Raw genomic sequence first — 19,330 nt, forward strand, 5'->3', positions numbered from 1 at the left:
AGCTGCTACGAAATAAAAGTATGCCCCAGGTGAGGCTCGAACTCACAACCCCGGCATTGCTCACGGCTACTGCCTTATAAGTACCGTGCGCTAACCAATTGCGCCACTGGGGCTACAGCGGAATGGTTTCAGTTAGCGGTATTCACTTTGCTGCCAAGCTGTTGTGGCTACAGACCCATCATACGATCATCACCTACGGCCATACTGCCACTTCAGCACCTGTCTACGAATGCTTCGTACGATTCTTGTTTCATATGCTACACTTACAGGCATATCAACCGCTTGTCATCACCGAAAAAATGCAGAAAAACGGGCGCCTTGCATTCTGCTACCTGTCCAACAGCGGGGGCAGATGTATGGCAAGCTCTAGGCTGTGCAGGCGCACCGTGGCCGAGGAGCTGGAGGAGAGATGCCTTCCTTAGCAGCTCCCTGCAGAGTGCGGAAGACCAGAGTGGCCGCGCCGCCGTTGTCAGTGGACGACACGCAATTGCCGAGCCACGGAGAACACGTTGCTTTGCGATGTGCACCCGCCCCGTGGCTTACACTGCGAACAGTGGCCCTGTGGCGCAATGGATAACGCGTCTGACTACGGATCAGAAGATTCCAGGTTCGAATCCTGGCAGGGTCGGCATTTTGTTAGTTGCGGGGGCGTAGCTAGGCAATGCATTCGAATGTCTCCACCTTCGTGGAGTGCAATGTTAATCCTGAGCATCTCGCAGCTGCATCTCGAGACGATCGTGGTAAATATCGCTTCGTGCGAGCGTCAGCGTAGCGTCAGTCGAGCAAAGTCGAGACAAGTCAAGCTGAGAGATGATACGCAGTTAATTAAACGGTAGGCGCGTGAAACCGATGCACACAACGCTTTCCAAGTGTCCAATGCCACGCACCGAAAAGGACGGACTGCTGCACGCAGCAGAGTGGCGCAGTGGAAGCGTGCTGGGCCCATAACCCAGAGGTCCGTGGATCGAAACCACGCTGTGCTAAAATTATTCTTTTTCGTTGGTGCTTCGAGCTCGATCATTAAGCTTGGGGTGCGCTGATTCAGCGTCGTCAGTAAACCCTGTGAGTTGTGAAACGATGACGTCGTGTGAAGAATACGAGAAACACTTCCTAAGACGCAGACCTTCTTACGATTTTTTAGCAATTACATTCCTTGATCACAAGGGTAATGCTTTCTCGCGATATAAAAATCGCACCTCCCCGGCGGGGAATCGAACCCCGGTCTCCCGCGTGACAGGCGGGGATACTAACCACTATACTACCGAGGAACACGCAGGCGGTCTATACAATGCACGCACATTTCTGCTTCTCAAGTACGTGATACATCTAAAATCTAGCGTCCCGATGCTTCCAGAGTCAGCTGCTACGAAATAAAAGTATGCCCCAGGTGAGGCTCGAACTCACAACCCCGGCATTGCTCACGGCTACTGCCTTATAAGTACCGTGCACACTAGATCGCGTGTTCTGGGGCTACAGCGGAATGGTTTCAGTTAGCGGTATTCACTTTGCTGCCAAGCTGTTGTGGCTACAGACCCATCATACGATCATCACCTACGGCCATACTGCCACTTCAGCACCTGTCTACGAATGCTTCGTACGATTCTTGTTTCATATGCTACACTTACAGGCATATCAACCGCTTGTCATCACCGAAAAAATGCAGAAAAACGGGCGCCTTGCATTCTGCTACCTGTCCAACAGCGGGGGCAGATGTATGGCAAGCTCTAGGCTGTGCAGGCGCACCGTGGCCGAGGAGCTGGAGGAGAGATGCCTTCCTTAGCAGCTCCCTGCAGAGTGCGGAAGACCAGAGTGGCCGCGCCGCCGTTGTCAGTGGACGACACGCAATTGCCGAGCCACGGAGAACACGTTGCTTTGCGATGTGCACCCGCCCCGTGGCTTACACTGCGAACAGTGGCCCTGTGGCGCAACGGATAACGCGTCTGACTACGGATCAGAAGATTCCAGGTTCGAATCCTGGCAGGGTCGGCATTTTGTTAGTTGCGGGGGCGTAGCTAGGCAATGCATTCGAATGTCTCCACCTTCGTGGAGTGCAATGTTAATCCTGAGCATCTCGCAGCTGCATCTCGAGACGATCGTGGTAAATATCGCTTCGTGCAAGCGTCAGCGTAGCGTCAGTCGAGCAAAGTCGAGACAAGTCAAGCTGAGAGATGATACGCAGTTAATTAAACGGTAGGCGCGTGAAACCGATGCACACAACGCTTTCCAAGTGTCCAATGCCACGCACCGAAAAGGACGGACTGCTGCACGCAGCAGAGTGGCGCAGTGGAAGCGTGCTGGGCCCATAACCCAGAGGTCCGTGGATCGAAACCACGCTGTGCTAAAATTATTCTTTTTCGTTGGTGCTTCGAGCTCGATCATTAAGCTTGGGGTGCGCTGATTCAGCGTCGTCAGTAAACCCTGTGAGTTGTGAAACGATGACGTCGTGTGAAGAATACGAGAAACACTTCCTAAGACGCAGACCTTCTTACGATTTTTTAGCAATTACATTCCTTGATCACAAGGGTAATGCTTTCTCGCGATATAAAAATCGCACCTCCCCGGCGGGGAATCGAACCCCGGTCTCCCGCGTGACAGGCGGGGATACTAACCACTATACTACCGAGGAACACGCAGGCGGTCAATACAATGCACGCACATTTCTGCTTCTCAAGTACGTGATACATCTAAAATCTAGCGTCCCGATGCTTCCAGAGTCAGCTGCTACGAAATAAAAGTATGCCCCAGGTGAGGCTCGAACTCACAACCCCGGCATTGCTCACGGCTACTGCCTTATAAGTACCGTGCGCTAACCAATTGCGCCACTGGGGCTACAGCGGAATGGTTTCAGTTAGCGGTATTCACTTTGCTGCCAAGCTGTTGTGGCTACAGACCCATCATACGATCATCACCTACGGCCATACTGCCACTTCAGCACCTGTCTACGAATGCTTCGTACGATTCTTGTTTCATATGCTACACTTACAGGCATATCAACCGCTTGTCATCACCGAAAAAATGCAGAAAAACGGGCGCCTTGCATTCTGCTACCTGTCCAACAGCGGGGGCAGATGTATGGCAAGCTCTAGGCTGTGCAGGCGCACCGTGGCCGAGGAGCTGGAGGAGAGATGCCTTCCTTAGCAGCTCCCTGCAGAGTGCGGAAGACCAGAGTGGCCGCGCCGCCGTTGTCAGTGGACGACACGCAATTGCCGAGCCACGGAGAACACGTTGCTTTGCGATGTGCACCCGCCCCGTGGCTTACACCGCGAACAGTGGCCCTGTGGCGCAACGGATAACGCGTCTGACTACGGATCAGAAGATTCCAGGTTCGAATCCTGGCAGGGTCGGCACTTTGTTAGTTGCGGGGGCGTAGCTAGGCAATGCATTCGAATGTCTCCACCTTCGTGGAGTGCAATGTTAATCCTGAGCATCTCGCAGCTGCATCTCGAGACGATCGTGGTAAATATCGCTTCGTGCAAGCGTCAGCGTAGCGTCAGTCGAGCAAAGTCGAGACAAGTCAAGCTGAGAGATGATACGCAGTTAATTAAACGGTAGGCGCGTGAAACCGATGCACACAACGCTTTCCAAGTGTCCAATGCCACGCACCGAAAAGGACGGACTGCTGCACGCAGCAGAGTGGCGCAGTGGAAGCGTGCTGGGCCCATAACCCAGAGGTCCGTGGATCGAAACCACGCTCTGCTAAAATTATTCTTTTTCGTTGGTGCTTCGAGCTCGATCATTAAGCTTGGGGTGCGCTGATTCAGCGTCGTCAGTAAACCCTGTGAGTTGTGAAACGATGACGTCGTGTGAAGAATACGAGAAACACTTCCTAAGACGCAGACCTTCTTACGATTTTTTAGCAATTACATTCCTTGATCACAAGGGTAATGCTTTCTCGCGATATAAAAATCGCACCTCCCCGGCGGGGAATCGAACCCCGGTCTCCCGCGTGACAGGCGGGGATACTAACCACTATACTACCGAGGAACACGCAGACGGTCTATACAATGCACGCACTTTTCTGGTTATCAAGTACGTGATATATCTAAAATCTAGCGTCCCGATGCTTCCAGAGTCAGCTGCTACGAAATAAAAGTATGCCCCAGGTGAGGCTCGAACTCACAACCCCGGCATTGCTCACGGCTACTGCCTTATAAGTACCGTGCGCTAACCAATTGCGCCACTGGGGCTACAGCGGAATGGTTTCAGTTAGCGGTATTCACTTTGCTGCCAAGCTGTTGTGGCTACAGACCCATCATACGATCATCACCTACGGCCATACTGCCACTTCAGCACCTGTCTACGAATGCTTCATACGATTATTGTTTCATATGCTACACTTACAGGCATATCAACCGCTTGTCATCACCGAAAAAATGCAGAAAAACGGGCGCCTTGCATTCTGCTACCTGTCCAACAGCGGGGGCAGATGTATGGCAAGCTCTAGGCTGTGCAGGCGCACCGTGGCCGAGGAGCTGGAGGAGAGATGCCTTCCTTAGCAGCTCCCTGCAGAGTGCGGAAGACCAGAGTGGCCGCGCCGCCGTTGTCAGTGGACGACACGCAATTGCCGAGCCACGGAGAACACGTTGCTTTGCGATGTGCACCCGCCCCGTGGCTTACACCGCGAACAGTGGCCCTGTGGCGCAACGGATAACGCGTCTGACTACGGATCAGAAGATTCCAGGTTCGAATCCTGGCAGGGTCGGCATTTTGTTAGTTGCGGGGGCGTAGCTAGGCAATGCATTCGAATGTCTCCACCTTTGTGGAGTGCAATGTTAATCCTGAGCATCTCGCAGCTGCATCTCGAGACGATCGTGGTAAATATCGTTTCGTGCGAGCGTCAGCGTAGCGTCAGTCGAGCAAAGTCGAGACAAGTCAAGCTGAGAGATGATACGCAGTTAATTAAACGGTAGGCGCGTGAAACCGATGCACACAACGCTTTCCAAGTGTCCAATGCGACGCACCGAAAAGGACGGACTGCTGCACGCAGCAGAGTGGCGCAGTGGAAGCGTGCTGGGCCCATAACCCAGAGGTCCGTGGATCGAAACCACGCTCTGCTAAAATTATTCTTTTTCGTTGGTGCTTCGAGCTCGATCATTAAGCTTGGGGTGCGCTGATTCAGCGTCGTCAGTAAACCCTGTGAGTTGTGAAACGATGACGTCGTGTGAAGAATACGAGAAACACTTCCTAAGACGCAGACCTTCTTACGATTTTTTAGCAATTACATTCCTTGATCACAAGGGTAATGCTTTCTCGCGATATAGAAATCGCACCTCCCCGGCGGGGAATCGAACCCCGGTCTCCCGCGTGACAGGCGGGGATACTAACCACTATACTACCGAGGAACACGCAGGCGGTCTATACAATGCACGCACATTTCTGCTTCTCAAGTACGTGATACATCTAAAATCTAGCGTCCCGATGCTTCCAGAGTCAGCTGCTACGAAATAAAAGTATGCCCCAGGTGAGGCTCGAACTCACAACCCCGGCATTGCTCACGGCTACTGCCTTATAAGTACCGTGCGCTAACCAATTGCGCCACTGGGGCTACAGCGGAATGGTTTCAGTTAGCGGTATTCACTTTGCTGCCAAGCTGTTGTGGCTACAGACCCATCATACGATCATCACCTACGGCCATACTGCCACTTCAGCACCTGTCTACGAATGCTTCATACGATTATTGTTTCATATGCTACACTTACAGGCATATCAACCGCTTGTCATCACCGAAAAAATGCAGAAAAACGGGCGCCTTGCATTCTGCTACCTGTCCAACAGCGGGGGCAGATGTATGGCAAGCTCTAGGCTGTGCAGGCGCACCGTGGCCGAGGAGCTGGAGGAGAGATGCCTTCCTTAGCAGCTCCCTGCAGAGTGCGGAAGACCAGAGTGGCCGCGCCGCCGTTGTCAGTGGACGACACGCAATTGCCGAGCCACGGAGAACACGTTGCTTTGCGATGTGCACCCGCCCCGTGGCTTACAGCGCGAACAGTGGCCCTGTGGCGCAACGGATAACGCGTCTGACTACGGATCAGAAGATTCCAGGTTCGAATCCTGGCAGGGTCGGCATTTTGTTAGTTGCGGGGGCGTAGCTAGGCAATGCATTCGAATGTCTCCACCTTCGTGGAGTGCAATGTTAATCCTGAGCATCTCGCAGCTGCATCTCGAGACGATCGTGGTAAATATCGTTTCGTGCGAGCGTCAGCGTAGCGTCAGTCGAGCAAAGTCGAGACAAGTCAAGCTGAGAGATGATACGCAGTTAATTAAACGGTAGGCGCGTGAAACCGATGCACACAACGCTTTCCAAGTGTCCAATGCCACGCACCGAAAAGGACGGACTGCTGCACGCAGCAGAGTGGCGCAGTGGAAGCGTGCTGGGCCCATAACCCAGAGGTCCGTGGATCGAAACCACGCTCTGCTAAAATTATTCTTTTTCGTTGGTGCTTCGAGCTCGATCATTAAGCTTGGGGTGCGCTGATTCAGCGTCGTCAGTAAACCCTGTGAGTTGTGAAACGATGACGTCGTGTGAAGAATACGAGAAACACTTCCTAAGACGCAGACCTTCTTACGATTTTTTAGCAATTACATTCCTTGATCACAAGGGTAATGCTTTCTCGCGATATAAAAATCGCACCTCCCCGGCGGGGAATCGAACCCCGGTCTCCCGCGTGACAGGCGGGGATACTAACCACTATACTACCGAGGAACACGCAGGCGGTCTATACAATGCACGCACATTTCTGCTTCTCAAGTACGTGATACATCTAAAATCTAGCGTCCCGATGCTTCCAGAGTCAGCTGCTACGAAATAAAAGTATGCCCCAGGTGAGGCTCGAACTCACAACCCCGGCATTGCTCACGGCTACTGCCTTATAAGTACCGTGCGCTAACCAATTGCGCCACTGGGGCTACAGCGGAATGGTTTCAGTTAGCGGTATTCACTTTGCTGCCAAGCTGTTGTGGCTACAGACCCATCATACGATCATCACCTACGGCCATACTGCCACTTCAGCACCTGTCTACGAATGCTTCATACGATTATTGTTTCATATGCTACACTTACAGGCATATCAACCGCTTGTCATCACCGAAAAAATGCAGAAAAACGGGCGCCTTGCATTCTGCTACCTGTCCAACAGCGGGGGCAGATGTATGGCAAGCTCTAGGCTGTGCAGGCGCACCGTGGCCGAGGAGCTGGAGGAGAGATGCCTTCCTTAGCAGCTCCCTGCAGAGTGCGGAATACCAGAGTGGCCGCGCCGCCGTTGTCAGTGGACGACACGCAATTGCCGAGCCACGGAGAACACGTTGCTTTGCGATGTGCACCCGCCCCGTGGCTTACACCGCGAACAGTGGCCCTGTGGCGCAACGGATAACGCGTCTGACTACGGATCAGAAGATTCCAGGTTCGAATCCTGGCAGGGTCGGCATTTTGTTAGTTGCGGGGGCGTAGCTAGGCAATGCATTCGAATGTCTCCACCTTCGTGGAGTGCAATGTTAATCCTGAGCATCTCGCAGCTGCATCTCGAGACGATCGTGGTAAATATCGTTTCGTGCGAGCGTCAGCGTAGCGTCAGTCGAGCAAAGTCGAGACAAGTCAAGCTGAGAGATGATACGCAGTTAATTAAACGGTAGGCGCGTGAAACCGATGCACACAACGCTTTCCAAGTGTCCAATGCGACGCACCGAAAAGGACGGACTGCTGCACGCAGCAGAGTGGCGCAGTGGGAGCGTGCTGGGCCCATAACCCAGAGGTCCGTGGATCGAAACCACGCTCTGCTAAAATTATTCTTTTTCGTTGGTGCTTCGAGCTCGATCATTAAGCTTGGGGTGCGCTGATTCAGCGTCGTCAGTAAACCCTGTGAGTTGTGAAACGATGACGTCGTGTGAAGAATACGAGAAACACTTCCTAAGACGCAGACCTTCTTACGATTTTTTAGCAATTACATTCCTTGATCACAAGGGTAATGCTTTCTCGCGATATAGAAATCGCACCTCCCCGGCGGGGAATCGAACCCCGGTCTCCCGCGTGACAGGCGGGGATACTAACCACTATACTACCGAGGAACACGCAGGCGGTCTATACAATGCACGCACATTTCTGCTTCTCAAGTACGTGATACATCTAAAATCTAGCGTCCCGATGCTTCCAGAGTCAGCTGCTACGAAATAAAAGTATGCCCCAGGTGAGGCTCGAACTCACAACCCCGGCATTGCTCACGGCTACTGCCTTATAAGTACCGTGCGCTAACCAATTGCGCCACTGGGGCTACAGCGGAATGGTTTCAGTTAGCGGTATTCACTTTGCTGCCAAGCTGTTGTGGCTACAGACCCATCATACGATCATCACCTACGGCCATACTGCCACTTCAGCACCTGTCTACGAATGCTTCATACGATTCTTGTTTCATATGCTACACTTACAGGCATATCAACCGCTTGTCATCACCGAAAAAATGCAGAAAAACGGGCGCCTTGCATTCTGCTACCTGTCCAACAGCGGGGGCAGATGTATGGCAAGCTCTAGGCTGTGCAGGCGCACCGTGGCCGAGGAGCTGGAGGAGAGATGCCTTCCTTAGCAGCTCCCTGCAGAGTGCGGAAGACCAGAGTGGCCGCGCCGCCGTTGTCAGTGGACGACACGCAATTGCCGAGCCACGGAGAACACGTTGCTTTGCGATGTGCACCCGCCCCGTGGCTTACAGCGCGAACAGTGGCCCTGTGGCGCAACGGATAACGCGTCTGACTACGGATCAGAAGATTCCAGGTTCGAATCCTGGCAGGGTCGGCATTTTGTTAGTTGCGGGGGCGTAGCTAGGCAATGCATTCGAATGTCTCCACCTTCGTGGAGTGCAATGTTAATCCTGAGCATCTCGCAGCTGCATCTCGAGACGATCGTGGTAAATATCGTTTCGTGCGAGCGTCAGCGTAGCGTCAGTCGAGCAAAGTCGAGACAAGTCAAGCTGAGAGATGATACGCAGTTAATTAAACGGTAGGCGCGTGAAACCGATGCACACAACGCTTTCCAAGTGTCCAATGCCACGCACCGAAAAGGACGGACTGCTGCACGCAGCAGAGTGGCGCAGTGGAAGCGTGCTGGGCCCATAACCCAGAGGTCCGTGGATCGAAACCACGCTCTGCTAAAATTATTCTTTTTCGTTGGTGCTTCGAGCTCGATCATTAAGCTTGGGGTGCGCTGATTCAGCGTCGTCAGTAAACCCTGTGAGTTGTGAAACGATGACGTCGTGTGAAGAATACGAGAAACACTTCCTAAGACGCAGACCTTCTTACGATTTTTTAGCAATTACATTCCTTGATCACAAGGGTAATGCTTTCTCGCGATATAAAAATCGCACCTCCCCGGCGGGGAATCGAACCCCGGTCTCCCGCGTGACAGGCGGGGATACTAACCACTATACTACCGAGGAACACGCAGGCGGTCTATACAATGCACGCACATTTCTGCTTCTCAAGTACGTGATACATCTAAAATCTAGCGTCCCGATGCTTCCAGAGTCAGCTGCTACGAAATAAAAGTATGCCCCAGGTGAGGCTCGAACTCACAACCCCGGCATTGCTCACGGCTACTGCCTTATAAGTACCGTGCGCTAACCAATTGCGCCACTGGGGCTACAGCGGAATGGTTTCAGTTAGCGGTATTCACTTTGCTGCCAAGCTGTTGTGGCTACAGACCCATCATACGATCATCACCTACGGCCATACTGCCACTTCAGCACCTGTCTACGAATGCTTCATACGATTATTGTTTCATATGCTACACTTACAGGCATATCAACCGCTTGTCATCACCGAAAAAATGCAGAAAAACGGGCGCCTTGCATTCTGCTACCTGTCCAACAGCGGGGGCAGATGTATGGCAAGCTCTAGGCTGTGCAGGCGCACCGTGGCCGAGGAGCTGGAGGAGAGATGCCTTCCTTAGCAGCTCCCTGCAGAGTGCGGAAGACCAGAGTGGCCGCGCCGCCGTTGTCAGTGGACGACACGCAATTGCCGAGCCACGGAGAACACGTTGCTTTGCGATGTGCACCCGCCCCGTGGCTTACACCGCGAACAGTGGCCCTGTGGCGCAACGGATAACGCGTCTGACTACGGATCAGAAGATTCCAGGTTCGAATCCTGGCAGGGTCGGCATTTTGTTAGTTGCGGGGGCGTAGCTAGGCAATGCATTCGAATGTCTCCACCTTCGTGGAGTGCAATGTTAATCCTGAGCATCTCGCAGCTGCATCTCGAGACGATCGTGGTAAATATCGTTTCGTGCGAGCGTCAGCGTAGCGTCAGTCGAGCAAAGTCGAGACAAGTCAAGCTGAGAGATGATACGCAGTTAATTAAACGGTAGGCGCGTGAAACCCATGCACACAACGCTTTCCAAGTGTCCAATGCGACGCACCGAAAAGGACGGACTGCTGCACGCAGCAGAGTGGCGCAGTGGAAGCGTGCTGGGCCCATAACCCAGAGGTCCGTGGATCGAAACCACGCTCTGCTAAAATTATTCTTTTTCGTTGGTGCTTCGAGCTCGATCATTAAGCTTGGGGTGCGCTGATTCAGCGTCGTCAGTAAACCCTGTGAGTTGTGAAACGATGACGTCGTGTGAAGAATACGAGAAACACTTCCTAAGACGCAGACCTTCTTACGATTTTTTAGCAATTACATTCCTTGATCACAAGGGTAATGCTTTCTCGCGATATAAAAATCGCACCTCCCCGGCGGGGAATCGAACCCCGGTCTCCCGCGTGACAGGCGGGGATACTAACCACTATACTACCGAGGAACACGCAGGCGGTCTATACAATGCACGCACATTTCTGCTTCTCAAGTACGTGATACATCTAAAATCTAGCGTCCCGATGCTTCCAGAGTCAGCTGCTACGAAATAAAAGTATGCCCCAGGTGAGGCTCGAACTCACAACCCCGGCATTGCTCACGGCTACTGCCTTATAAGTACCGTGCGCTAACCAATTGCGCCACTGGGGCTACAGCGGAATGGTTTCAGTTAGCGGTATTCACTTTGCTGCCAAGCTGTTGTGGCTACAGACCCATCATACGATCATCACCTACGGCCATACTGCCACTTCAGCACCTGTCTACGAATGCTTCATACGATTCTTGTTTCATATGCTACACTTACAGGCATATCAACCGCTTGTCATCACCGAAAAAATGCAGAAAAACGGGCGCCTTGCATTCTGCTACCTGTCCAACAGCGGGGGCAGATGTATGGCAAGCTCTAGGCTGTGCAGGCGCACCGTGGCCGAGGAGCTGGAGGAGAGATGCCTTCCTTAGCAGCTCCCTGCAGAGTGCGGAAGACCAGAGTGGCCGCGCCGCCGTTGTCAGTGGACGACACGCAATTGCCGAGCCACGGAGAACACGTTGCTTTGCGATGTGCACCCGCCCCGTGGCTTACACCGCGAGCCGTGGCCCTGTGGCGCAACGGATAACGCGTCTGACTACGGATCAGAAGATTCCAGGTACGAATCCTGGCAGGGTCGGCATTTTGTTAGTTGCGGGGGCGTAGCTAGGCAATGCATTCGAATGTCTCCACCTTCGTGGAGTGCAATGTTAATCCTGAGCATCTCGCAGCTGCATCTCGAGACGATCGTGGTAAATATCGCTTCGTGCAAGCGTCAGCGTAGCGTCAGTCGAGCAAAGTCGAGACAAGTCAAGCTGAGAGATGATACGCAGTTAATTAAACGGTAGGCGCGTGAAACCCATGCACACAACGCTTTCCAAGTGTCCAATGCCACGCACCGAAAAGGACGGACTGCTGCACGCAGCAGAGTGGCGCAGTGGAAGCGTGCTGGGCCCATAACCCAGAGGTCCGTGGATCGAAACCACGCTCTGCTAAAATTATTCTTTTTCGTTGGTGCTTCGAGCTCGATCATTAAGCTTGGGGTGCGCTGATTCAGCGTCGTCAGTAAACCCTGTGAGTTGTGAAACGATGACGTCGTGTGAAGAATACGAGAAACACTTCCTAAGACACAGACCTTCTTACGATTTTTTAGCAATTACATTCCTTGATCACAAGGGTAATGCTTTCTCGCGATATAAAAATCGCACCTCCCCGGCGGGGAATCGAACCCCGGTCTCCCGCGTGACAGGCGGGGATACTAACCACTATACTACCGAGGAACACGCAGGCGGTCTATACAATGCACGCACATTTCTGCTTCTCAAGTACGTGATACATCTAAAATCTAGCGTCCCGATGCTTCCAGAGTCAGCTGCTACGAAATAAAAGTATGCCCCAGGTGAGGCTCGAACTCACAACCCCGGCATTGCTCACGGCTACTGCCTTATAAGTACCGTGCGCTAACCAATTGCGCCACTGGGGCTACAGCGGAATGGTTTCAGTTAGCGGTATTCACTTTGCTGCCAAGCTGTTGTGGCTACAGACCCATCATACGATCATCACCTACGGCCATACTGCCACTTCAGCACCTGTCTACGAATGCTTCATACGATTATTGTTTCATATGCTACACTTACAGGCATATCAACCGCTTGTCATCACCGAAAAAATGCAGAAAAACGGGCGCCTTGCATTCTGCTACCTGTCCAACAGCGGGGGCAGATGTATGGCAAGCTCTAGGCTGTGCAGGCGCACCGTGGCCGAGGAGCTGGAGGAGAGATGCCTTCCTTAGCAGCTCCCTGCAGAGTGCGGAAGACCAGAGTGGCCGCGCCGCCGTTGTCAGTGGACGACACGCAATTGCCGAGCCACGGAGAACACGTTGCTTTGCGATGTGCACCCGCCCCGTGGCTTACACCGCGAACAGTGGCCCTGTGGCGCAACGGATAACGCGTCTGACTACGGATCAGAAGATTCCAGGTTCGAATCCTGGCAGGGTCGGCATTTTGTTAGTTGCGGGGGCGTAGCTAGGCAATGCATTCGAATGTCTCCACCTTCGTGGAGTGCAATGTTAATCCTGAGCATCTCGCAGCTGCATCTCGAGACGATCGTGGTAAATATCGCTTCGTGCAAGCGTCAGCGTAGCGTCAGTCGAGCAAAGTCGAGACAAGTCAAGCTGAGAGATGATACGCAGTTAATTAAACGGTAGGCGCGTGAAACCGATGCACACAACGCTTTCCAAGTGTCCAATGCCACGCACCGAAAAGGACGGACTGCTGCACGCAGCAGAGTGGCGCAGTGGAAGCGTGCTGGGCCCATAACCCAGAGGTCCGTGGATTGAAACCACGCTCTGCTAAAATTATTCTTTTTCGTTGGTGCTTCGAGCTCGATCATTAAGCTTGGGGTGCGCTGATTCAGCGTCGTCAGTAAACCCTGTGAGTTGTGAAACGATGACGTCGTGTGAAGAATACGAGAAACACTTCCTAAGACGCAGACCTTCTTACGATTTTTTAGCAATTACATTCCTTGATCACAAGGGTAATGCTTTCTCGCGATATAAAAATCGCACCTCCCCGGCGGGGAATCGAACCCCGGTCTCCCGCGTGACAGGCGGGGATACTAACCACTATACTACCGAGGAACACGCAGGCGGTCTATACAATGCACGCACATTTCTGCTTCTCAAGTACGTGATACATCTAAAATCTAGCGTCCCGATGCTTCCAGAGTCAGCTGCTACGAAATAAAAGTATGCCCCAGGTGAGGCTCGAACTCACAACCCCGGCATTGCTCACGGCTACTGCCTTATAAGTACCGTGCGCTAACCAATTGCGCCACTGGGGCTACAGCGGAATGGTTTCAGTTAGCGGTATTCACTTTGCTGCCAAGCTGTTGTGGCTACAGACCCATCATACGATCATCACCTACGGCCATACTGCCACTTCAGCACCTGTCTACGAATGCTTCATACGATTCTTGTTTCATATGCTACACTTACAGGCATATCAACCGCTTGTCATCACCGAAAAAATGCAGAAAAACGGGCGCCTTGCATTCTGCTACCTGTCCAACAGCGGGGGCAGATGTATGGCAAGCTCTAGGCTGTGCAGGCGCACCGTGGCCGAGGAGCTGGAGGAGAGATGCCTTCCTTAGCAGCTCCCTGCAGAGTGCGGAAGACCAGAGTGGCCGCGCCGCCGTTGTCAGTGGACGACACGCAATTGCCGAGCCACGGAGAACACGTTGCTTTGCGATGTGCACCCGCCCCGTGGCTTACACCGCGAACAGTGGCCCTGTGGCGCAACGGATAACGCGTCTGACTACGGATCAGAAGATTCCAGGTTCGAATCCTGGCAGGGTCGGCATTTTGTTAGTTGCGGGGGCGTAGCTAGGCAATGCATTCGAATGTCTCCACCTTCGTGGAGTGCAATGTTAATCCTGAGCATCTCGCAGCTGCATCTCGAGACGATCGTGGTAAATATCGCTTCGTGCAAGCGTCAGCGTAGCGTCAGTCGAGCAAAGTCGAGACAAGTCAAGCTGAGAGATGATACGCAGTTAATTAAACGGTAGGCGCGTGAAACCGATGCACACAACGCTTTCCAAGTGTCCAATGCCACGCACCGAAAAGGACGGACTGCTGCACGCAGCAGAGTGGCGCAGTGGAAGCGTGCTGGGCCCATAACCCAGAGGTCCGTGGATTGAAACCACGCTCTGCTAAAATTATTCTTTTTCGTTGGTGCTTCGAGCTCGATCATTAAGCTTGGGGTGCGCTGATTCAGCGTCGTCAGTAAACCCTGTGAGTTGTGAAACGATGACGTCGTGTGAAGAATACGAGAAACACTTCCTAAGACGCAGACCTTCTTACGATTTTTTAGCAATTACATTCCTTGATCACAAGGGTAATGCTTTCTCGCGATATAAAAATCGCACCTCCCCGGCGGGGAATCGAACCCCGGTCTCCCGCGTGACAGGCGGGGATACTAACCACTATACTACCGAGGAACACGCAGGCGGTCTATACAATGCACGCACATTTCTGCTTCTCAAGTACGTGATACATCTAAAATCTAGCGTCCCGATGCTTCCAGAGTCAGCTGCTACGAAATAAAAGTATGCCCCAGGTGAGGCTCGAACTCACAACCCCGGCATTGCTCACGGCTACTGCCTTATAAGTACCGTGCGCTAACCAATTGCGCCACTGGGGCTACAGCGGAATGGTTTCAGTTAGCGGTATTCACTTTGCTGCCAAGCTGTTGTGGCTACAGACCCATCATACGATCATCACCTACGGCCATACTGCCACTTCAGCACCTGTCTACGAATGCTTCATACGATTCTTGTTTCATATGCTACACTTACAGGCATATCAACCGCTTGTCATCACCGAAAAAATGCAGAAAAACGGGCGCCTTGCATTCTGCTACCTGTCCAACAGCGGGGGCAGATGTATGGCAAGCTCTAGGCTGTGCAGGCGCACCGTGGCCGAGGAGCTGGAGGAGAGATGCCTTCCTTAGCAGCTCCCTGCAGAGTGCGGAAGACCAGAGTGGCCGCGCCGCCGTTGTCAGTGGACGACACGCAATTGCCGAGCCACGGAGAACACGTTGCTTTGCGATGTGCACCCGCCCCGTGGCTTACACCGCGAACAGTGGCCCTGTGGCGCAACGGATAACGCGTCTGACTACGGATCAGAAGATTCCAGGTTCGAATCCTGGCAGGGTCGGCATTTTGTTAGTTGCGGGGGCGTAGCTAGGCAATGCATTCGAATGTCTCCACCTTCGTGGAGTGCAATGTTAATCCTGAGCATCTCGCAGCTGCATCTCGAGACGATCGTGGTAAATATCGCTTCGTGCAAGCGTCAGCGTAGCGTCAGTCGAGCAAAGTCGAGACAAGTCAAGCTGAGAGATGATACGCAGTTAATTAAACGGTAGGCGCGTGAAACCGATGCACACAACGCTTTCCAAGTGTCCAATGCCACGCACCGAAAAGGACGGACTGCTGCACGCAGCAGAGTGGCGCAGTGGAAGCGTGCTGGGCCCATAACCCAGAGGTCCGTGGATCGAAACCACGCTCTGCTAAAATTATTCTTTTTCGTTGGTGCTTCGAGCTCGATCATTAAGCTTGGGGTGCGCTGATTCAGCGTCGTCAGTAAACCCTGTGAGTTGTGAAACGATGACGTCGTGTGAAGAATACGAGAAACACTTCCTAAGACACAGACCTTCTTACGATTTTTTAGCAATTACATTCCTTGATCACAAGGGTAATGCTTTCTCGCGATATAAAAATCGCACCTCCCCGGCGGGGAATCGAACCCCGGTCTCCCGCGTGACAGGCGGGGATACTAACCACTATACTACCGAGGAACACGCAGGCGGTCTATACAATGCACGCACATTTCTGCTTCTCAAGTACGTGATACATCTAAAATCTAGCGTCCCGATGCTTCCAGAGTCAGCTGCTACGAAATAAAAGTATGCCCCAGGTGAGGCTCGAACTCACAACCCCGGCATTGCTCACGGCTACTGCCTTATAAGTACCGTGCGCTAACCAATTGCGCCACTGGGGCTACAGCGGAATGGTTTCAATTAGCGGTATTCACTTTGCTGCCAAGCTGTTGTGGCTACAGACCCATCATACGATCATCACCTACGGCCATACTGCCACTTCAGCACCTGTCTACGAATGCTTCATACGATTCTTGTTTCATATGCTACACTTACAGGCATATCAACCGCTTGTCATCACCGAAAAAATGCAGAAAAACGGGCGCCTTGCATTCTGCTACCTGTCCAACAGCGGGGGCAGATGTATGGCAAGCTCTAGGCTGTGCAGGCGCACCGTGGCCGAGGAGCTGGAGGAGAGATGCCTTCCTTAGCAGCTCCCTGCAGAGTGCGGAAGACCAGAGTGGCCGCGCCGCCGTTGTCAGTGGACGACACGCAATTGCCGAGCCACGGAGAACACGTTGCTTTGCGATGTGCACCCGCCCCGTGGCTTACACCGCGAACAGTGGCCCTGTGGCGCAACGGATAACGCGTCTGACTACGGATCAGAAGATTCCAGGTTCGAATCCTGGCAGGGTCGGCATTTTGTTAGTTGCGGGGGCGTAGCTAGGCAATGCATTCGAATGTCTCCACCTTCGTGGAGTGCAATGTTAATCCTGAGCATCTCGCAGCTGCATCTCGAGACGATCGTGGTAAATATCGCTTCGTGCAAGCGTCAGCGTAGCGTCAGTCGAGCAAAGTCGAGACAAGTCAAGCTGAGAGATGATACGCAGTTAATTAAACGGTAGGCGCGTGAAACCGATGCACACAACGCTTTCCAAGTGTCCAATGCCACGCACCGAAAAGGACGGACTGCTGCACGCAGCAGAGTGGCGCAGTGGAAGCGTGCTGGGCCCATAACCCAGAGGTCCGTGGATTGAAACCACGCTCTGCTAAAATTATTCTTTTTCGTTGGTGCTTCGAGCTCGATCATTAAGCTTGGGGTGCGCTGATTCAGCGTCGTCAGTAAACCCTGTGAGTTGTGAAACGATGACGTCGTGTGAAGAATACGAGAAACACTTCCTAAGACGCAGACCTTCTTACGATTTTTTAGCAATTACATTCCTTGATCACAAGGGTAATGCTTTCTCGCGATATAAAAATCGCACCTCCCCGGCGGGGAATCGAACCCCGGTCTCCCGCGTGACAGGCGGGGATACTAACCACTATACTACCGAGGAACACGCAGGCGGCCTATACAATGCACGCACATTTCTGCTTCTCAAGTACGTGATACATCTAAAATCTAGCGTCCCGATGCTTCCAGAGTCAGCTGCTACGAAATAAAAGTATGCCCCAGGTGAGGCTCGAACTCACAACCCCGGCATTGCTCACGGCTACTGCCTTATAAGTACCGTGCGCTAACCAATTGCGCCACTGGGGCTACAGCGGAATGGTTTCAGTTAGCGGTATTCACTTTGCTGCCAAGCTGTTGTGGCTACAGACCCATCATACGATCATCACCTACGGCCATACTGCCACTTCAGCACCTGTCTACGAATGCTTCATACGATTCTTGTTTCATATGCTACACTTACAGGCATATCAACCGCTTGTCATCACCGAAAAAATGCAGAAAAACGGGCGCCTTGCATTCTGCTACCTGTCCAACAGCGGGGGCAGATGTATGGCAAGCTCTAGGCTGTGCAGGCGCACCGTGGCCGAGGAGCTGGAGGAGAGATGCCTTCCTTAGCAGCTCCCTGCAGAGTGCGGAAGACCAGAGTGGCCGCGCCGCCGTTGTCAGTGGACGACACGCAATTGCCGAGCCACGGAGAACACGTTGCTTTGCGATGTGCACCCGCCCCGTGGCTTACACCGCGAACAGTGGCCCTGTGGCGCAACGGATAACGCGTCTGACTACGGATCAGAAGATTCCAGGTTCGAATCCTGGCAGGGTCGGCATTTTGTTAGTTGCGGGGGCGTAGCTAGGCAATGCATTCGAATGTCTCCACCTTCGTGGAGTGCAATGTTAATCCTGAGCATCTCGCAGCTGCATCTCGAGACGATCGTGGTAAATATCGCTTCGTGCAAGCGTCAGCGTAGCGTCAGTCGAGCAAAGTCGAGACAAGTCAAGCTGAGAGATGATACGCAGTTAATTAAACGGTAGGCGCGTGAAACCGATGCACACAACGCTTTCCAAGTGTCCAATGCCACGCACCGAAAAGGACGGACTGCTGCACGCAGCAGAGTGGCGCAGTGGAAGCGTGCTGGGCCCATAACCCAGAGGTCCGTGGATCGAAACCACGCTCTGCTAAAATTATTCTTTTTCGTTGGTGCTTCGAGCTCGATCATTAAGCTTGGGGTGCGCTGATTCAGCGTCGTCAGTAAACCCTGTGAGTTGTGAAACGATGACGTCGTGTGAAGAATACGAGAAACACTTCCTAAGACGCAGACCTTCTTACGATTTTTTAGCAATTACATTCCTTGATCACAAGGGTAATGCTTTCTCGCGATATAAAAATCGCACCTCCCCGGCGGGGAATCGAACCCCGGTCTCCCGCGTGACAGGCGGGGATACTAACCACTATACTACCGAGGAACACGCAGGCGGTCTATACAATGCACGCACATTTCTGCTTCTCAAGTACGTGATACATCTAAAATCTAGCGTCCCGATGCTTCCAGAGTCAGCTGCTACGAAATAAAAGTATGCCCCAGGTGAGGCTCGAACTCACAACCCCGGCATTGCTCACGGCTACTGCCTTATAAGTACCGTGCGCTAACCAATTGCGCCACTGGGGCTACAGCGGAATGGTTTCAGTTAGCGGTATTCACTTTGCTGCCAAGCTGTTGTGGCTACAGACCCATCATACGATCATCACCTACGGCCATACTGCCACTTCAGCACCTGTCTACGAATGCTTCATACGATTATTGTTTCATATGCTACACTTACAGGCATATCAACCGCTTGTCATCACCGAAAAAATGCAGAAAAACGGGCGCC

General features: G+C 52.8%; 56 non-coding genes across 56 annotated transcripts; 28 read left to right on the plus strand and 28 right to left on the minus strand.

Annotated features, from left to right (window-relative positions):
- Nucleotides 1-21: 21 nt before the first annotated feature.
- On the minus strand, nt 22-113 carry Trnai-uau (transfer RNA isoleucine (anticodon UAU)). Its single transcript is given in 2 exon segments — nt 22-57; nt 76-113. It is a non-coding gene; the product is annotated as a tRNA-Ile (tRNA).
- Nucleotides 114-555: 442 nt separating this feature from the next.
- Trnar-acg (transfer RNA arginine (anticodon ACG)) lies at nt 556-628 on the plus strand. Its single transcript has one exon. It is a non-coding gene; the product is annotated as a tRNA-Arg (tRNA).
- Nucleotides 629-911: 283 nt separating this feature from the next.
- Nucleotides 912-983, plus strand: Trnam-cau (transfer RNA methionine (anticodon CAU)). The gene has a single exon. It is a non-coding gene; the product is annotated as a tRNA-Met (tRNA).
- Nucleotides 984-1,196: 213 nt separating this feature from the next.
- On the minus strand, nt 1,197-1,268 carry Trnad-guc (transfer RNA aspartic acid (anticodon GUC)). Its single transcript has one exon. It is a non-coding gene; the product is annotated as a tRNA-Asp (tRNA).
- Nucleotides 1,269-1,913: 645 nt separating this feature from the next.
- On the plus strand, nt 1,914-1,986 carry Trnar-acg (transfer RNA arginine (anticodon ACG)). The gene has a single exon. It is a non-coding gene; the product is annotated as a tRNA-Arg (tRNA).
- Nucleotides 1,987-2,269: 283 nt separating this feature from the next.
- Nucleotides 2,270-2,341, plus strand: Trnam-cau (transfer RNA methionine (anticodon CAU)). Its single transcript has one exon. It is a non-coding gene; the product is annotated as a tRNA-Met (tRNA).
- A 213-nt stretch (nt 2,342-2,554) lies between these two features.
- Trnad-guc (transfer RNA aspartic acid (anticodon GUC)) lies at nt 2,555-2,626 on the minus strand. The gene has a single exon. It is a non-coding gene; the product is annotated as a tRNA-Asp (tRNA).
- Nucleotides 2,627-2,737: 111 nt separating this feature from the next.
- Trnai-uau (transfer RNA isoleucine (anticodon UAU)) lies at nt 2,738-2,829 on the minus strand. The gene is given in 2 exon segments: nt 2,738-2,773; nt 2,792-2,829. It is a non-coding gene; the product is annotated as a tRNA-Ile (tRNA).
- A 442-nt stretch (nt 2,830-3,271) lies between these two features.
- On the plus strand, nt 3,272-3,344 carry Trnar-acg (transfer RNA arginine (anticodon ACG)). Its single transcript has one exon. It is a non-coding gene; the product is annotated as a tRNA-Arg (tRNA).
- A 283-nt stretch (nt 3,345-3,627) lies between these two features.
- Trnam-cau (transfer RNA methionine (anticodon CAU)) lies at nt 3,628-3,699 on the plus strand. The gene has a single exon. It is a non-coding gene; the product is annotated as a tRNA-Met (tRNA).
- Nucleotides 3,700-3,912: 213 nt separating this feature from the next.
- On the minus strand, nt 3,913-3,984 carry Trnad-guc (transfer RNA aspartic acid (anticodon GUC)). Its single transcript has one exon. It is a non-coding gene; the product is annotated as a tRNA-Asp (tRNA).
- Nucleotides 3,985-4,095: 111 nt separating this feature from the next.
- Nucleotides 4,096-4,187, minus strand: Trnai-uau (transfer RNA isoleucine (anticodon UAU)). The gene is given in 2 exon segments: nt 4,096-4,131; nt 4,150-4,187. It is a non-coding gene; the product is annotated as a tRNA-Ile (tRNA).
- A 442-nt stretch (nt 4,188-4,629) lies between these two features.
- On the plus strand, nt 4,630-4,702 carry Trnar-acg (transfer RNA arginine (anticodon ACG)). Its single transcript has one exon. It is a non-coding gene; the product is annotated as a tRNA-Arg (tRNA).
- A 283-nt stretch (nt 4,703-4,985) lies between these two features.
- Trnam-cau (transfer RNA methionine (anticodon CAU)) lies at nt 4,986-5,057 on the plus strand. The gene has a single exon. It is a non-coding gene; the product is annotated as a tRNA-Met (tRNA).
- A 213-nt stretch (nt 5,058-5,270) lies between these two features.
- Trnad-guc (transfer RNA aspartic acid (anticodon GUC)) lies at nt 5,271-5,342 on the minus strand. Its single transcript has one exon. It is a non-coding gene; the product is annotated as a tRNA-Asp (tRNA).
- Nucleotides 5,343-5,453: 111 nt separating this feature from the next.
- Nucleotides 5,454-5,545, minus strand: Trnai-uau (transfer RNA isoleucine (anticodon UAU)). The gene is given in 2 exon segments: nt 5,454-5,489; nt 5,508-5,545. It is a non-coding gene; the product is annotated as a tRNA-Ile (tRNA).
- Nucleotides 5,546-5,987: 442 nt separating this feature from the next.
- On the plus strand, nt 5,988-6,060 carry Trnar-acg (transfer RNA arginine (anticodon ACG)). Its single transcript has one exon. It is a non-coding gene; the product is annotated as a tRNA-Arg (tRNA).
- Nucleotides 6,061-6,343: 283 nt separating this feature from the next.
- Nucleotides 6,344-6,415, plus strand: Trnam-cau (transfer RNA methionine (anticodon CAU)). The gene has a single exon. It is a non-coding gene; the product is annotated as a tRNA-Met (tRNA).
- A 213-nt stretch (nt 6,416-6,628) lies between these two features.
- On the minus strand, nt 6,629-6,700 carry Trnad-guc (transfer RNA aspartic acid (anticodon GUC)). The gene has a single exon. It is a non-coding gene; the product is annotated as a tRNA-Asp (tRNA).
- A 111-nt stretch (nt 6,701-6,811) lies between these two features.
- Nucleotides 6,812-6,903, minus strand: Trnai-uau (transfer RNA isoleucine (anticodon UAU)). Its single transcript is given in 2 exon segments — nt 6,812-6,847; nt 6,866-6,903. It is a non-coding gene; the product is annotated as a tRNA-Ile (tRNA).
- A 442-nt stretch (nt 6,904-7,345) lies between these two features.
- On the plus strand, nt 7,346-7,418 carry Trnar-acg (transfer RNA arginine (anticodon ACG)). The gene has a single exon. It is a non-coding gene; the product is annotated as a tRNA-Arg (tRNA).
- A 283-nt stretch (nt 7,419-7,701) lies between these two features.
- Nucleotides 7,702-7,773, plus strand: Trnam-cau (transfer RNA methionine (anticodon CAU)). Its single transcript has one exon. It is a non-coding gene; the product is annotated as a tRNA-Met (tRNA).
- A 213-nt stretch (nt 7,774-7,986) lies between these two features.
- Nucleotides 7,987-8,058, minus strand: Trnad-guc (transfer RNA aspartic acid (anticodon GUC)). Its single transcript has one exon. It is a non-coding gene; the product is annotated as a tRNA-Asp (tRNA).
- A 111-nt stretch (nt 8,059-8,169) lies between these two features.
- Nucleotides 8,170-8,261, minus strand: Trnai-uau (transfer RNA isoleucine (anticodon UAU)). Its single transcript is given in 2 exon segments — nt 8,170-8,205; nt 8,224-8,261. It is a non-coding gene; the product is annotated as a tRNA-Ile (tRNA).
- Nucleotides 8,262-8,703: 442 nt separating this feature from the next.
- Trnar-acg (transfer RNA arginine (anticodon ACG)) lies at nt 8,704-8,776 on the plus strand. The gene has a single exon. It is a non-coding gene; the product is annotated as a tRNA-Arg (tRNA).
- A 283-nt stretch (nt 8,777-9,059) lies between these two features.
- On the plus strand, nt 9,060-9,131 carry Trnam-cau (transfer RNA methionine (anticodon CAU)). The gene has a single exon. It is a non-coding gene; the product is annotated as a tRNA-Met (tRNA).
- A 213-nt stretch (nt 9,132-9,344) lies between these two features.
- Nucleotides 9,345-9,416, minus strand: Trnad-guc (transfer RNA aspartic acid (anticodon GUC)). Its single transcript has one exon. It is a non-coding gene; the product is annotated as a tRNA-Asp (tRNA).
- Nucleotides 9,417-9,527: 111 nt separating this feature from the next.
- On the minus strand, nt 9,528-9,619 carry Trnai-uau (transfer RNA isoleucine (anticodon UAU)). Its single transcript is given in 2 exon segments — nt 9,528-9,563; nt 9,582-9,619. It is a non-coding gene; the product is annotated as a tRNA-Ile (tRNA).
- Nucleotides 9,620-10,061: 442 nt separating this feature from the next.
- Nucleotides 10,062-10,134, plus strand: Trnar-acg (transfer RNA arginine (anticodon ACG)). The gene has a single exon. It is a non-coding gene; the product is annotated as a tRNA-Arg (tRNA).
- Nucleotides 10,135-10,417: 283 nt separating this feature from the next.
- Nucleotides 10,418-10,489, plus strand: Trnam-cau (transfer RNA methionine (anticodon CAU)). The gene has a single exon. It is a non-coding gene; the product is annotated as a tRNA-Met (tRNA).
- Nucleotides 10,490-10,702: 213 nt separating this feature from the next.
- Nucleotides 10,703-10,774, minus strand: Trnad-guc (transfer RNA aspartic acid (anticodon GUC)). Its single transcript has one exon. It is a non-coding gene; the product is annotated as a tRNA-Asp (tRNA).
- A 111-nt stretch (nt 10,775-10,885) lies between these two features.
- Trnai-uau (transfer RNA isoleucine (anticodon UAU)) lies at nt 10,886-10,977 on the minus strand. Its single transcript is given in 2 exon segments — nt 10,886-10,921; nt 10,940-10,977. It is a non-coding gene; the product is annotated as a tRNA-Ile (tRNA).
- A 442-nt stretch (nt 10,978-11,419) lies between these two features.
- Nucleotides 11,420-11,492, plus strand: Trnar-acg (transfer RNA arginine (anticodon ACG)). Its single transcript has one exon. It is a non-coding gene; the product is annotated as a tRNA-Arg (tRNA).
- A 283-nt stretch (nt 11,493-11,775) lies between these two features.
- Nucleotides 11,776-11,847, plus strand: Trnam-cau (transfer RNA methionine (anticodon CAU)). Its single transcript has one exon. It is a non-coding gene; the product is annotated as a tRNA-Met (tRNA).
- Nucleotides 11,848-12,060: 213 nt separating this feature from the next.
- Trnad-guc (transfer RNA aspartic acid (anticodon GUC)) lies at nt 12,061-12,132 on the minus strand. The gene has a single exon. It is a non-coding gene; the product is annotated as a tRNA-Asp (tRNA).
- Nucleotides 12,133-12,243: 111 nt separating this feature from the next.
- Nucleotides 12,244-12,335, minus strand: Trnai-uau (transfer RNA isoleucine (anticodon UAU)). The gene is given in 2 exon segments: nt 12,244-12,279; nt 12,298-12,335. It is a non-coding gene; the product is annotated as a tRNA-Ile (tRNA).
- Nucleotides 12,336-12,777: 442 nt separating this feature from the next.
- On the plus strand, nt 12,778-12,850 carry Trnar-acg (transfer RNA arginine (anticodon ACG)). Its single transcript has one exon. It is a non-coding gene; the product is annotated as a tRNA-Arg (tRNA).
- Nucleotides 12,851-13,133: 283 nt separating this feature from the next.
- Trnam-cau (transfer RNA methionine (anticodon CAU)) lies at nt 13,134-13,205 on the plus strand. The gene has a single exon. It is a non-coding gene; the product is annotated as a tRNA-Met (tRNA).
- Nucleotides 13,206-13,418: 213 nt separating this feature from the next.
- Trnad-guc (transfer RNA aspartic acid (anticodon GUC)) lies at nt 13,419-13,490 on the minus strand. Its single transcript has one exon. It is a non-coding gene; the product is annotated as a tRNA-Asp (tRNA).
- A 111-nt stretch (nt 13,491-13,601) lies between these two features.
- On the minus strand, nt 13,602-13,693 carry Trnai-uau (transfer RNA isoleucine (anticodon UAU)). Its single transcript is given in 2 exon segments — nt 13,602-13,637; nt 13,656-13,693. It is a non-coding gene; the product is annotated as a tRNA-Ile (tRNA).
- A 442-nt stretch (nt 13,694-14,135) lies between these two features.
- Nucleotides 14,136-14,208, plus strand: Trnar-acg (transfer RNA arginine (anticodon ACG)). The gene has a single exon. It is a non-coding gene; the product is annotated as a tRNA-Arg (tRNA).
- Nucleotides 14,209-14,491: 283 nt separating this feature from the next.
- Trnam-cau (transfer RNA methionine (anticodon CAU)) lies at nt 14,492-14,563 on the plus strand. Its single transcript has one exon. It is a non-coding gene; the product is annotated as a tRNA-Met (tRNA).
- A 213-nt stretch (nt 14,564-14,776) lies between these two features.
- Trnad-guc (transfer RNA aspartic acid (anticodon GUC)) lies at nt 14,777-14,848 on the minus strand. The gene has a single exon. It is a non-coding gene; the product is annotated as a tRNA-Asp (tRNA).
- Nucleotides 14,849-14,959: 111 nt separating this feature from the next.
- On the minus strand, nt 14,960-15,051 carry Trnai-uau (transfer RNA isoleucine (anticodon UAU)). The gene is given in 2 exon segments: nt 14,960-14,995; nt 15,014-15,051. It is a non-coding gene; the product is annotated as a tRNA-Ile (tRNA).
- Nucleotides 15,052-15,493: 442 nt separating this feature from the next.
- On the plus strand, nt 15,494-15,566 carry Trnar-acg (transfer RNA arginine (anticodon ACG)). Its single transcript has one exon. It is a non-coding gene; the product is annotated as a tRNA-Arg (tRNA).
- Nucleotides 15,567-15,849: 283 nt separating this feature from the next.
- Nucleotides 15,850-15,921, plus strand: Trnam-cau (transfer RNA methionine (anticodon CAU)). The gene has a single exon. It is a non-coding gene; the product is annotated as a tRNA-Met (tRNA).
- Nucleotides 15,922-16,134: 213 nt separating this feature from the next.
- On the minus strand, nt 16,135-16,206 carry Trnad-guc (transfer RNA aspartic acid (anticodon GUC)). Its single transcript has one exon. It is a non-coding gene; the product is annotated as a tRNA-Asp (tRNA).
- Nucleotides 16,207-16,317: 111 nt separating this feature from the next.
- Trnai-uau (transfer RNA isoleucine (anticodon UAU)) lies at nt 16,318-16,409 on the minus strand. Its single transcript is given in 2 exon segments — nt 16,318-16,353; nt 16,372-16,409. It is a non-coding gene; the product is annotated as a tRNA-Ile (tRNA).
- Nucleotides 16,410-16,851: 442 nt separating this feature from the next.
- On the plus strand, nt 16,852-16,924 carry Trnar-acg (transfer RNA arginine (anticodon ACG)). The gene has a single exon. It is a non-coding gene; the product is annotated as a tRNA-Arg (tRNA).
- A 283-nt stretch (nt 16,925-17,207) lies between these two features.
- Trnam-cau (transfer RNA methionine (anticodon CAU)) lies at nt 17,208-17,279 on the plus strand. Its single transcript has one exon. It is a non-coding gene; the product is annotated as a tRNA-Met (tRNA).
- A 213-nt stretch (nt 17,280-17,492) lies between these two features.
- Trnad-guc (transfer RNA aspartic acid (anticodon GUC)) lies at nt 17,493-17,564 on the minus strand. Its single transcript has one exon. It is a non-coding gene; the product is annotated as a tRNA-Asp (tRNA).
- A 111-nt stretch (nt 17,565-17,675) lies between these two features.
- Trnai-uau (transfer RNA isoleucine (anticodon UAU)) lies at nt 17,676-17,767 on the minus strand. The gene is given in 2 exon segments: nt 17,676-17,711; nt 17,730-17,767. It is a non-coding gene; the product is annotated as a tRNA-Ile (tRNA).
- Nucleotides 17,768-18,209: 442 nt separating this feature from the next.
- Nucleotides 18,210-18,282, plus strand: Trnar-acg (transfer RNA arginine (anticodon ACG)). The gene has a single exon. It is a non-coding gene; the product is annotated as a tRNA-Arg (tRNA).
- A 283-nt stretch (nt 18,283-18,565) lies between these two features.
- On the plus strand, nt 18,566-18,637 carry Trnam-cau (transfer RNA methionine (anticodon CAU)). Its single transcript has one exon. It is a non-coding gene; the product is annotated as a tRNA-Met (tRNA).
- Nucleotides 18,638-18,850: 213 nt separating this feature from the next.
- Trnad-guc (transfer RNA aspartic acid (anticodon GUC)) lies at nt 18,851-18,922 on the minus strand. Its single transcript has one exon. It is a non-coding gene; the product is annotated as a tRNA-Asp (tRNA).
- A 111-nt stretch (nt 18,923-19,033) lies between these two features.
- Trnai-uau (transfer RNA isoleucine (anticodon UAU)) lies at nt 19,034-19,125 on the minus strand. The gene is given in 2 exon segments: nt 19,034-19,069; nt 19,088-19,125. It is a non-coding gene; the product is annotated as a tRNA-Ile (tRNA).
- Nucleotides 19,126-19,330: the final 205 nt, after the last annotated feature.

Source organism: Schistocerca gregaria, chromosome 8, assembly GCF_023897955.1.
Source record: "Schistocerca gregaria isolate iqSchGreg1 chromosome 8, iqSchGreg1.2, whole genome shotgun sequence".
Classification (NCBI taxonomy): Eukaryota; Metazoa; Arthropoda; class Insecta; order Orthoptera; family Acrididae; genus Schistocerca; species Schistocerca gregaria.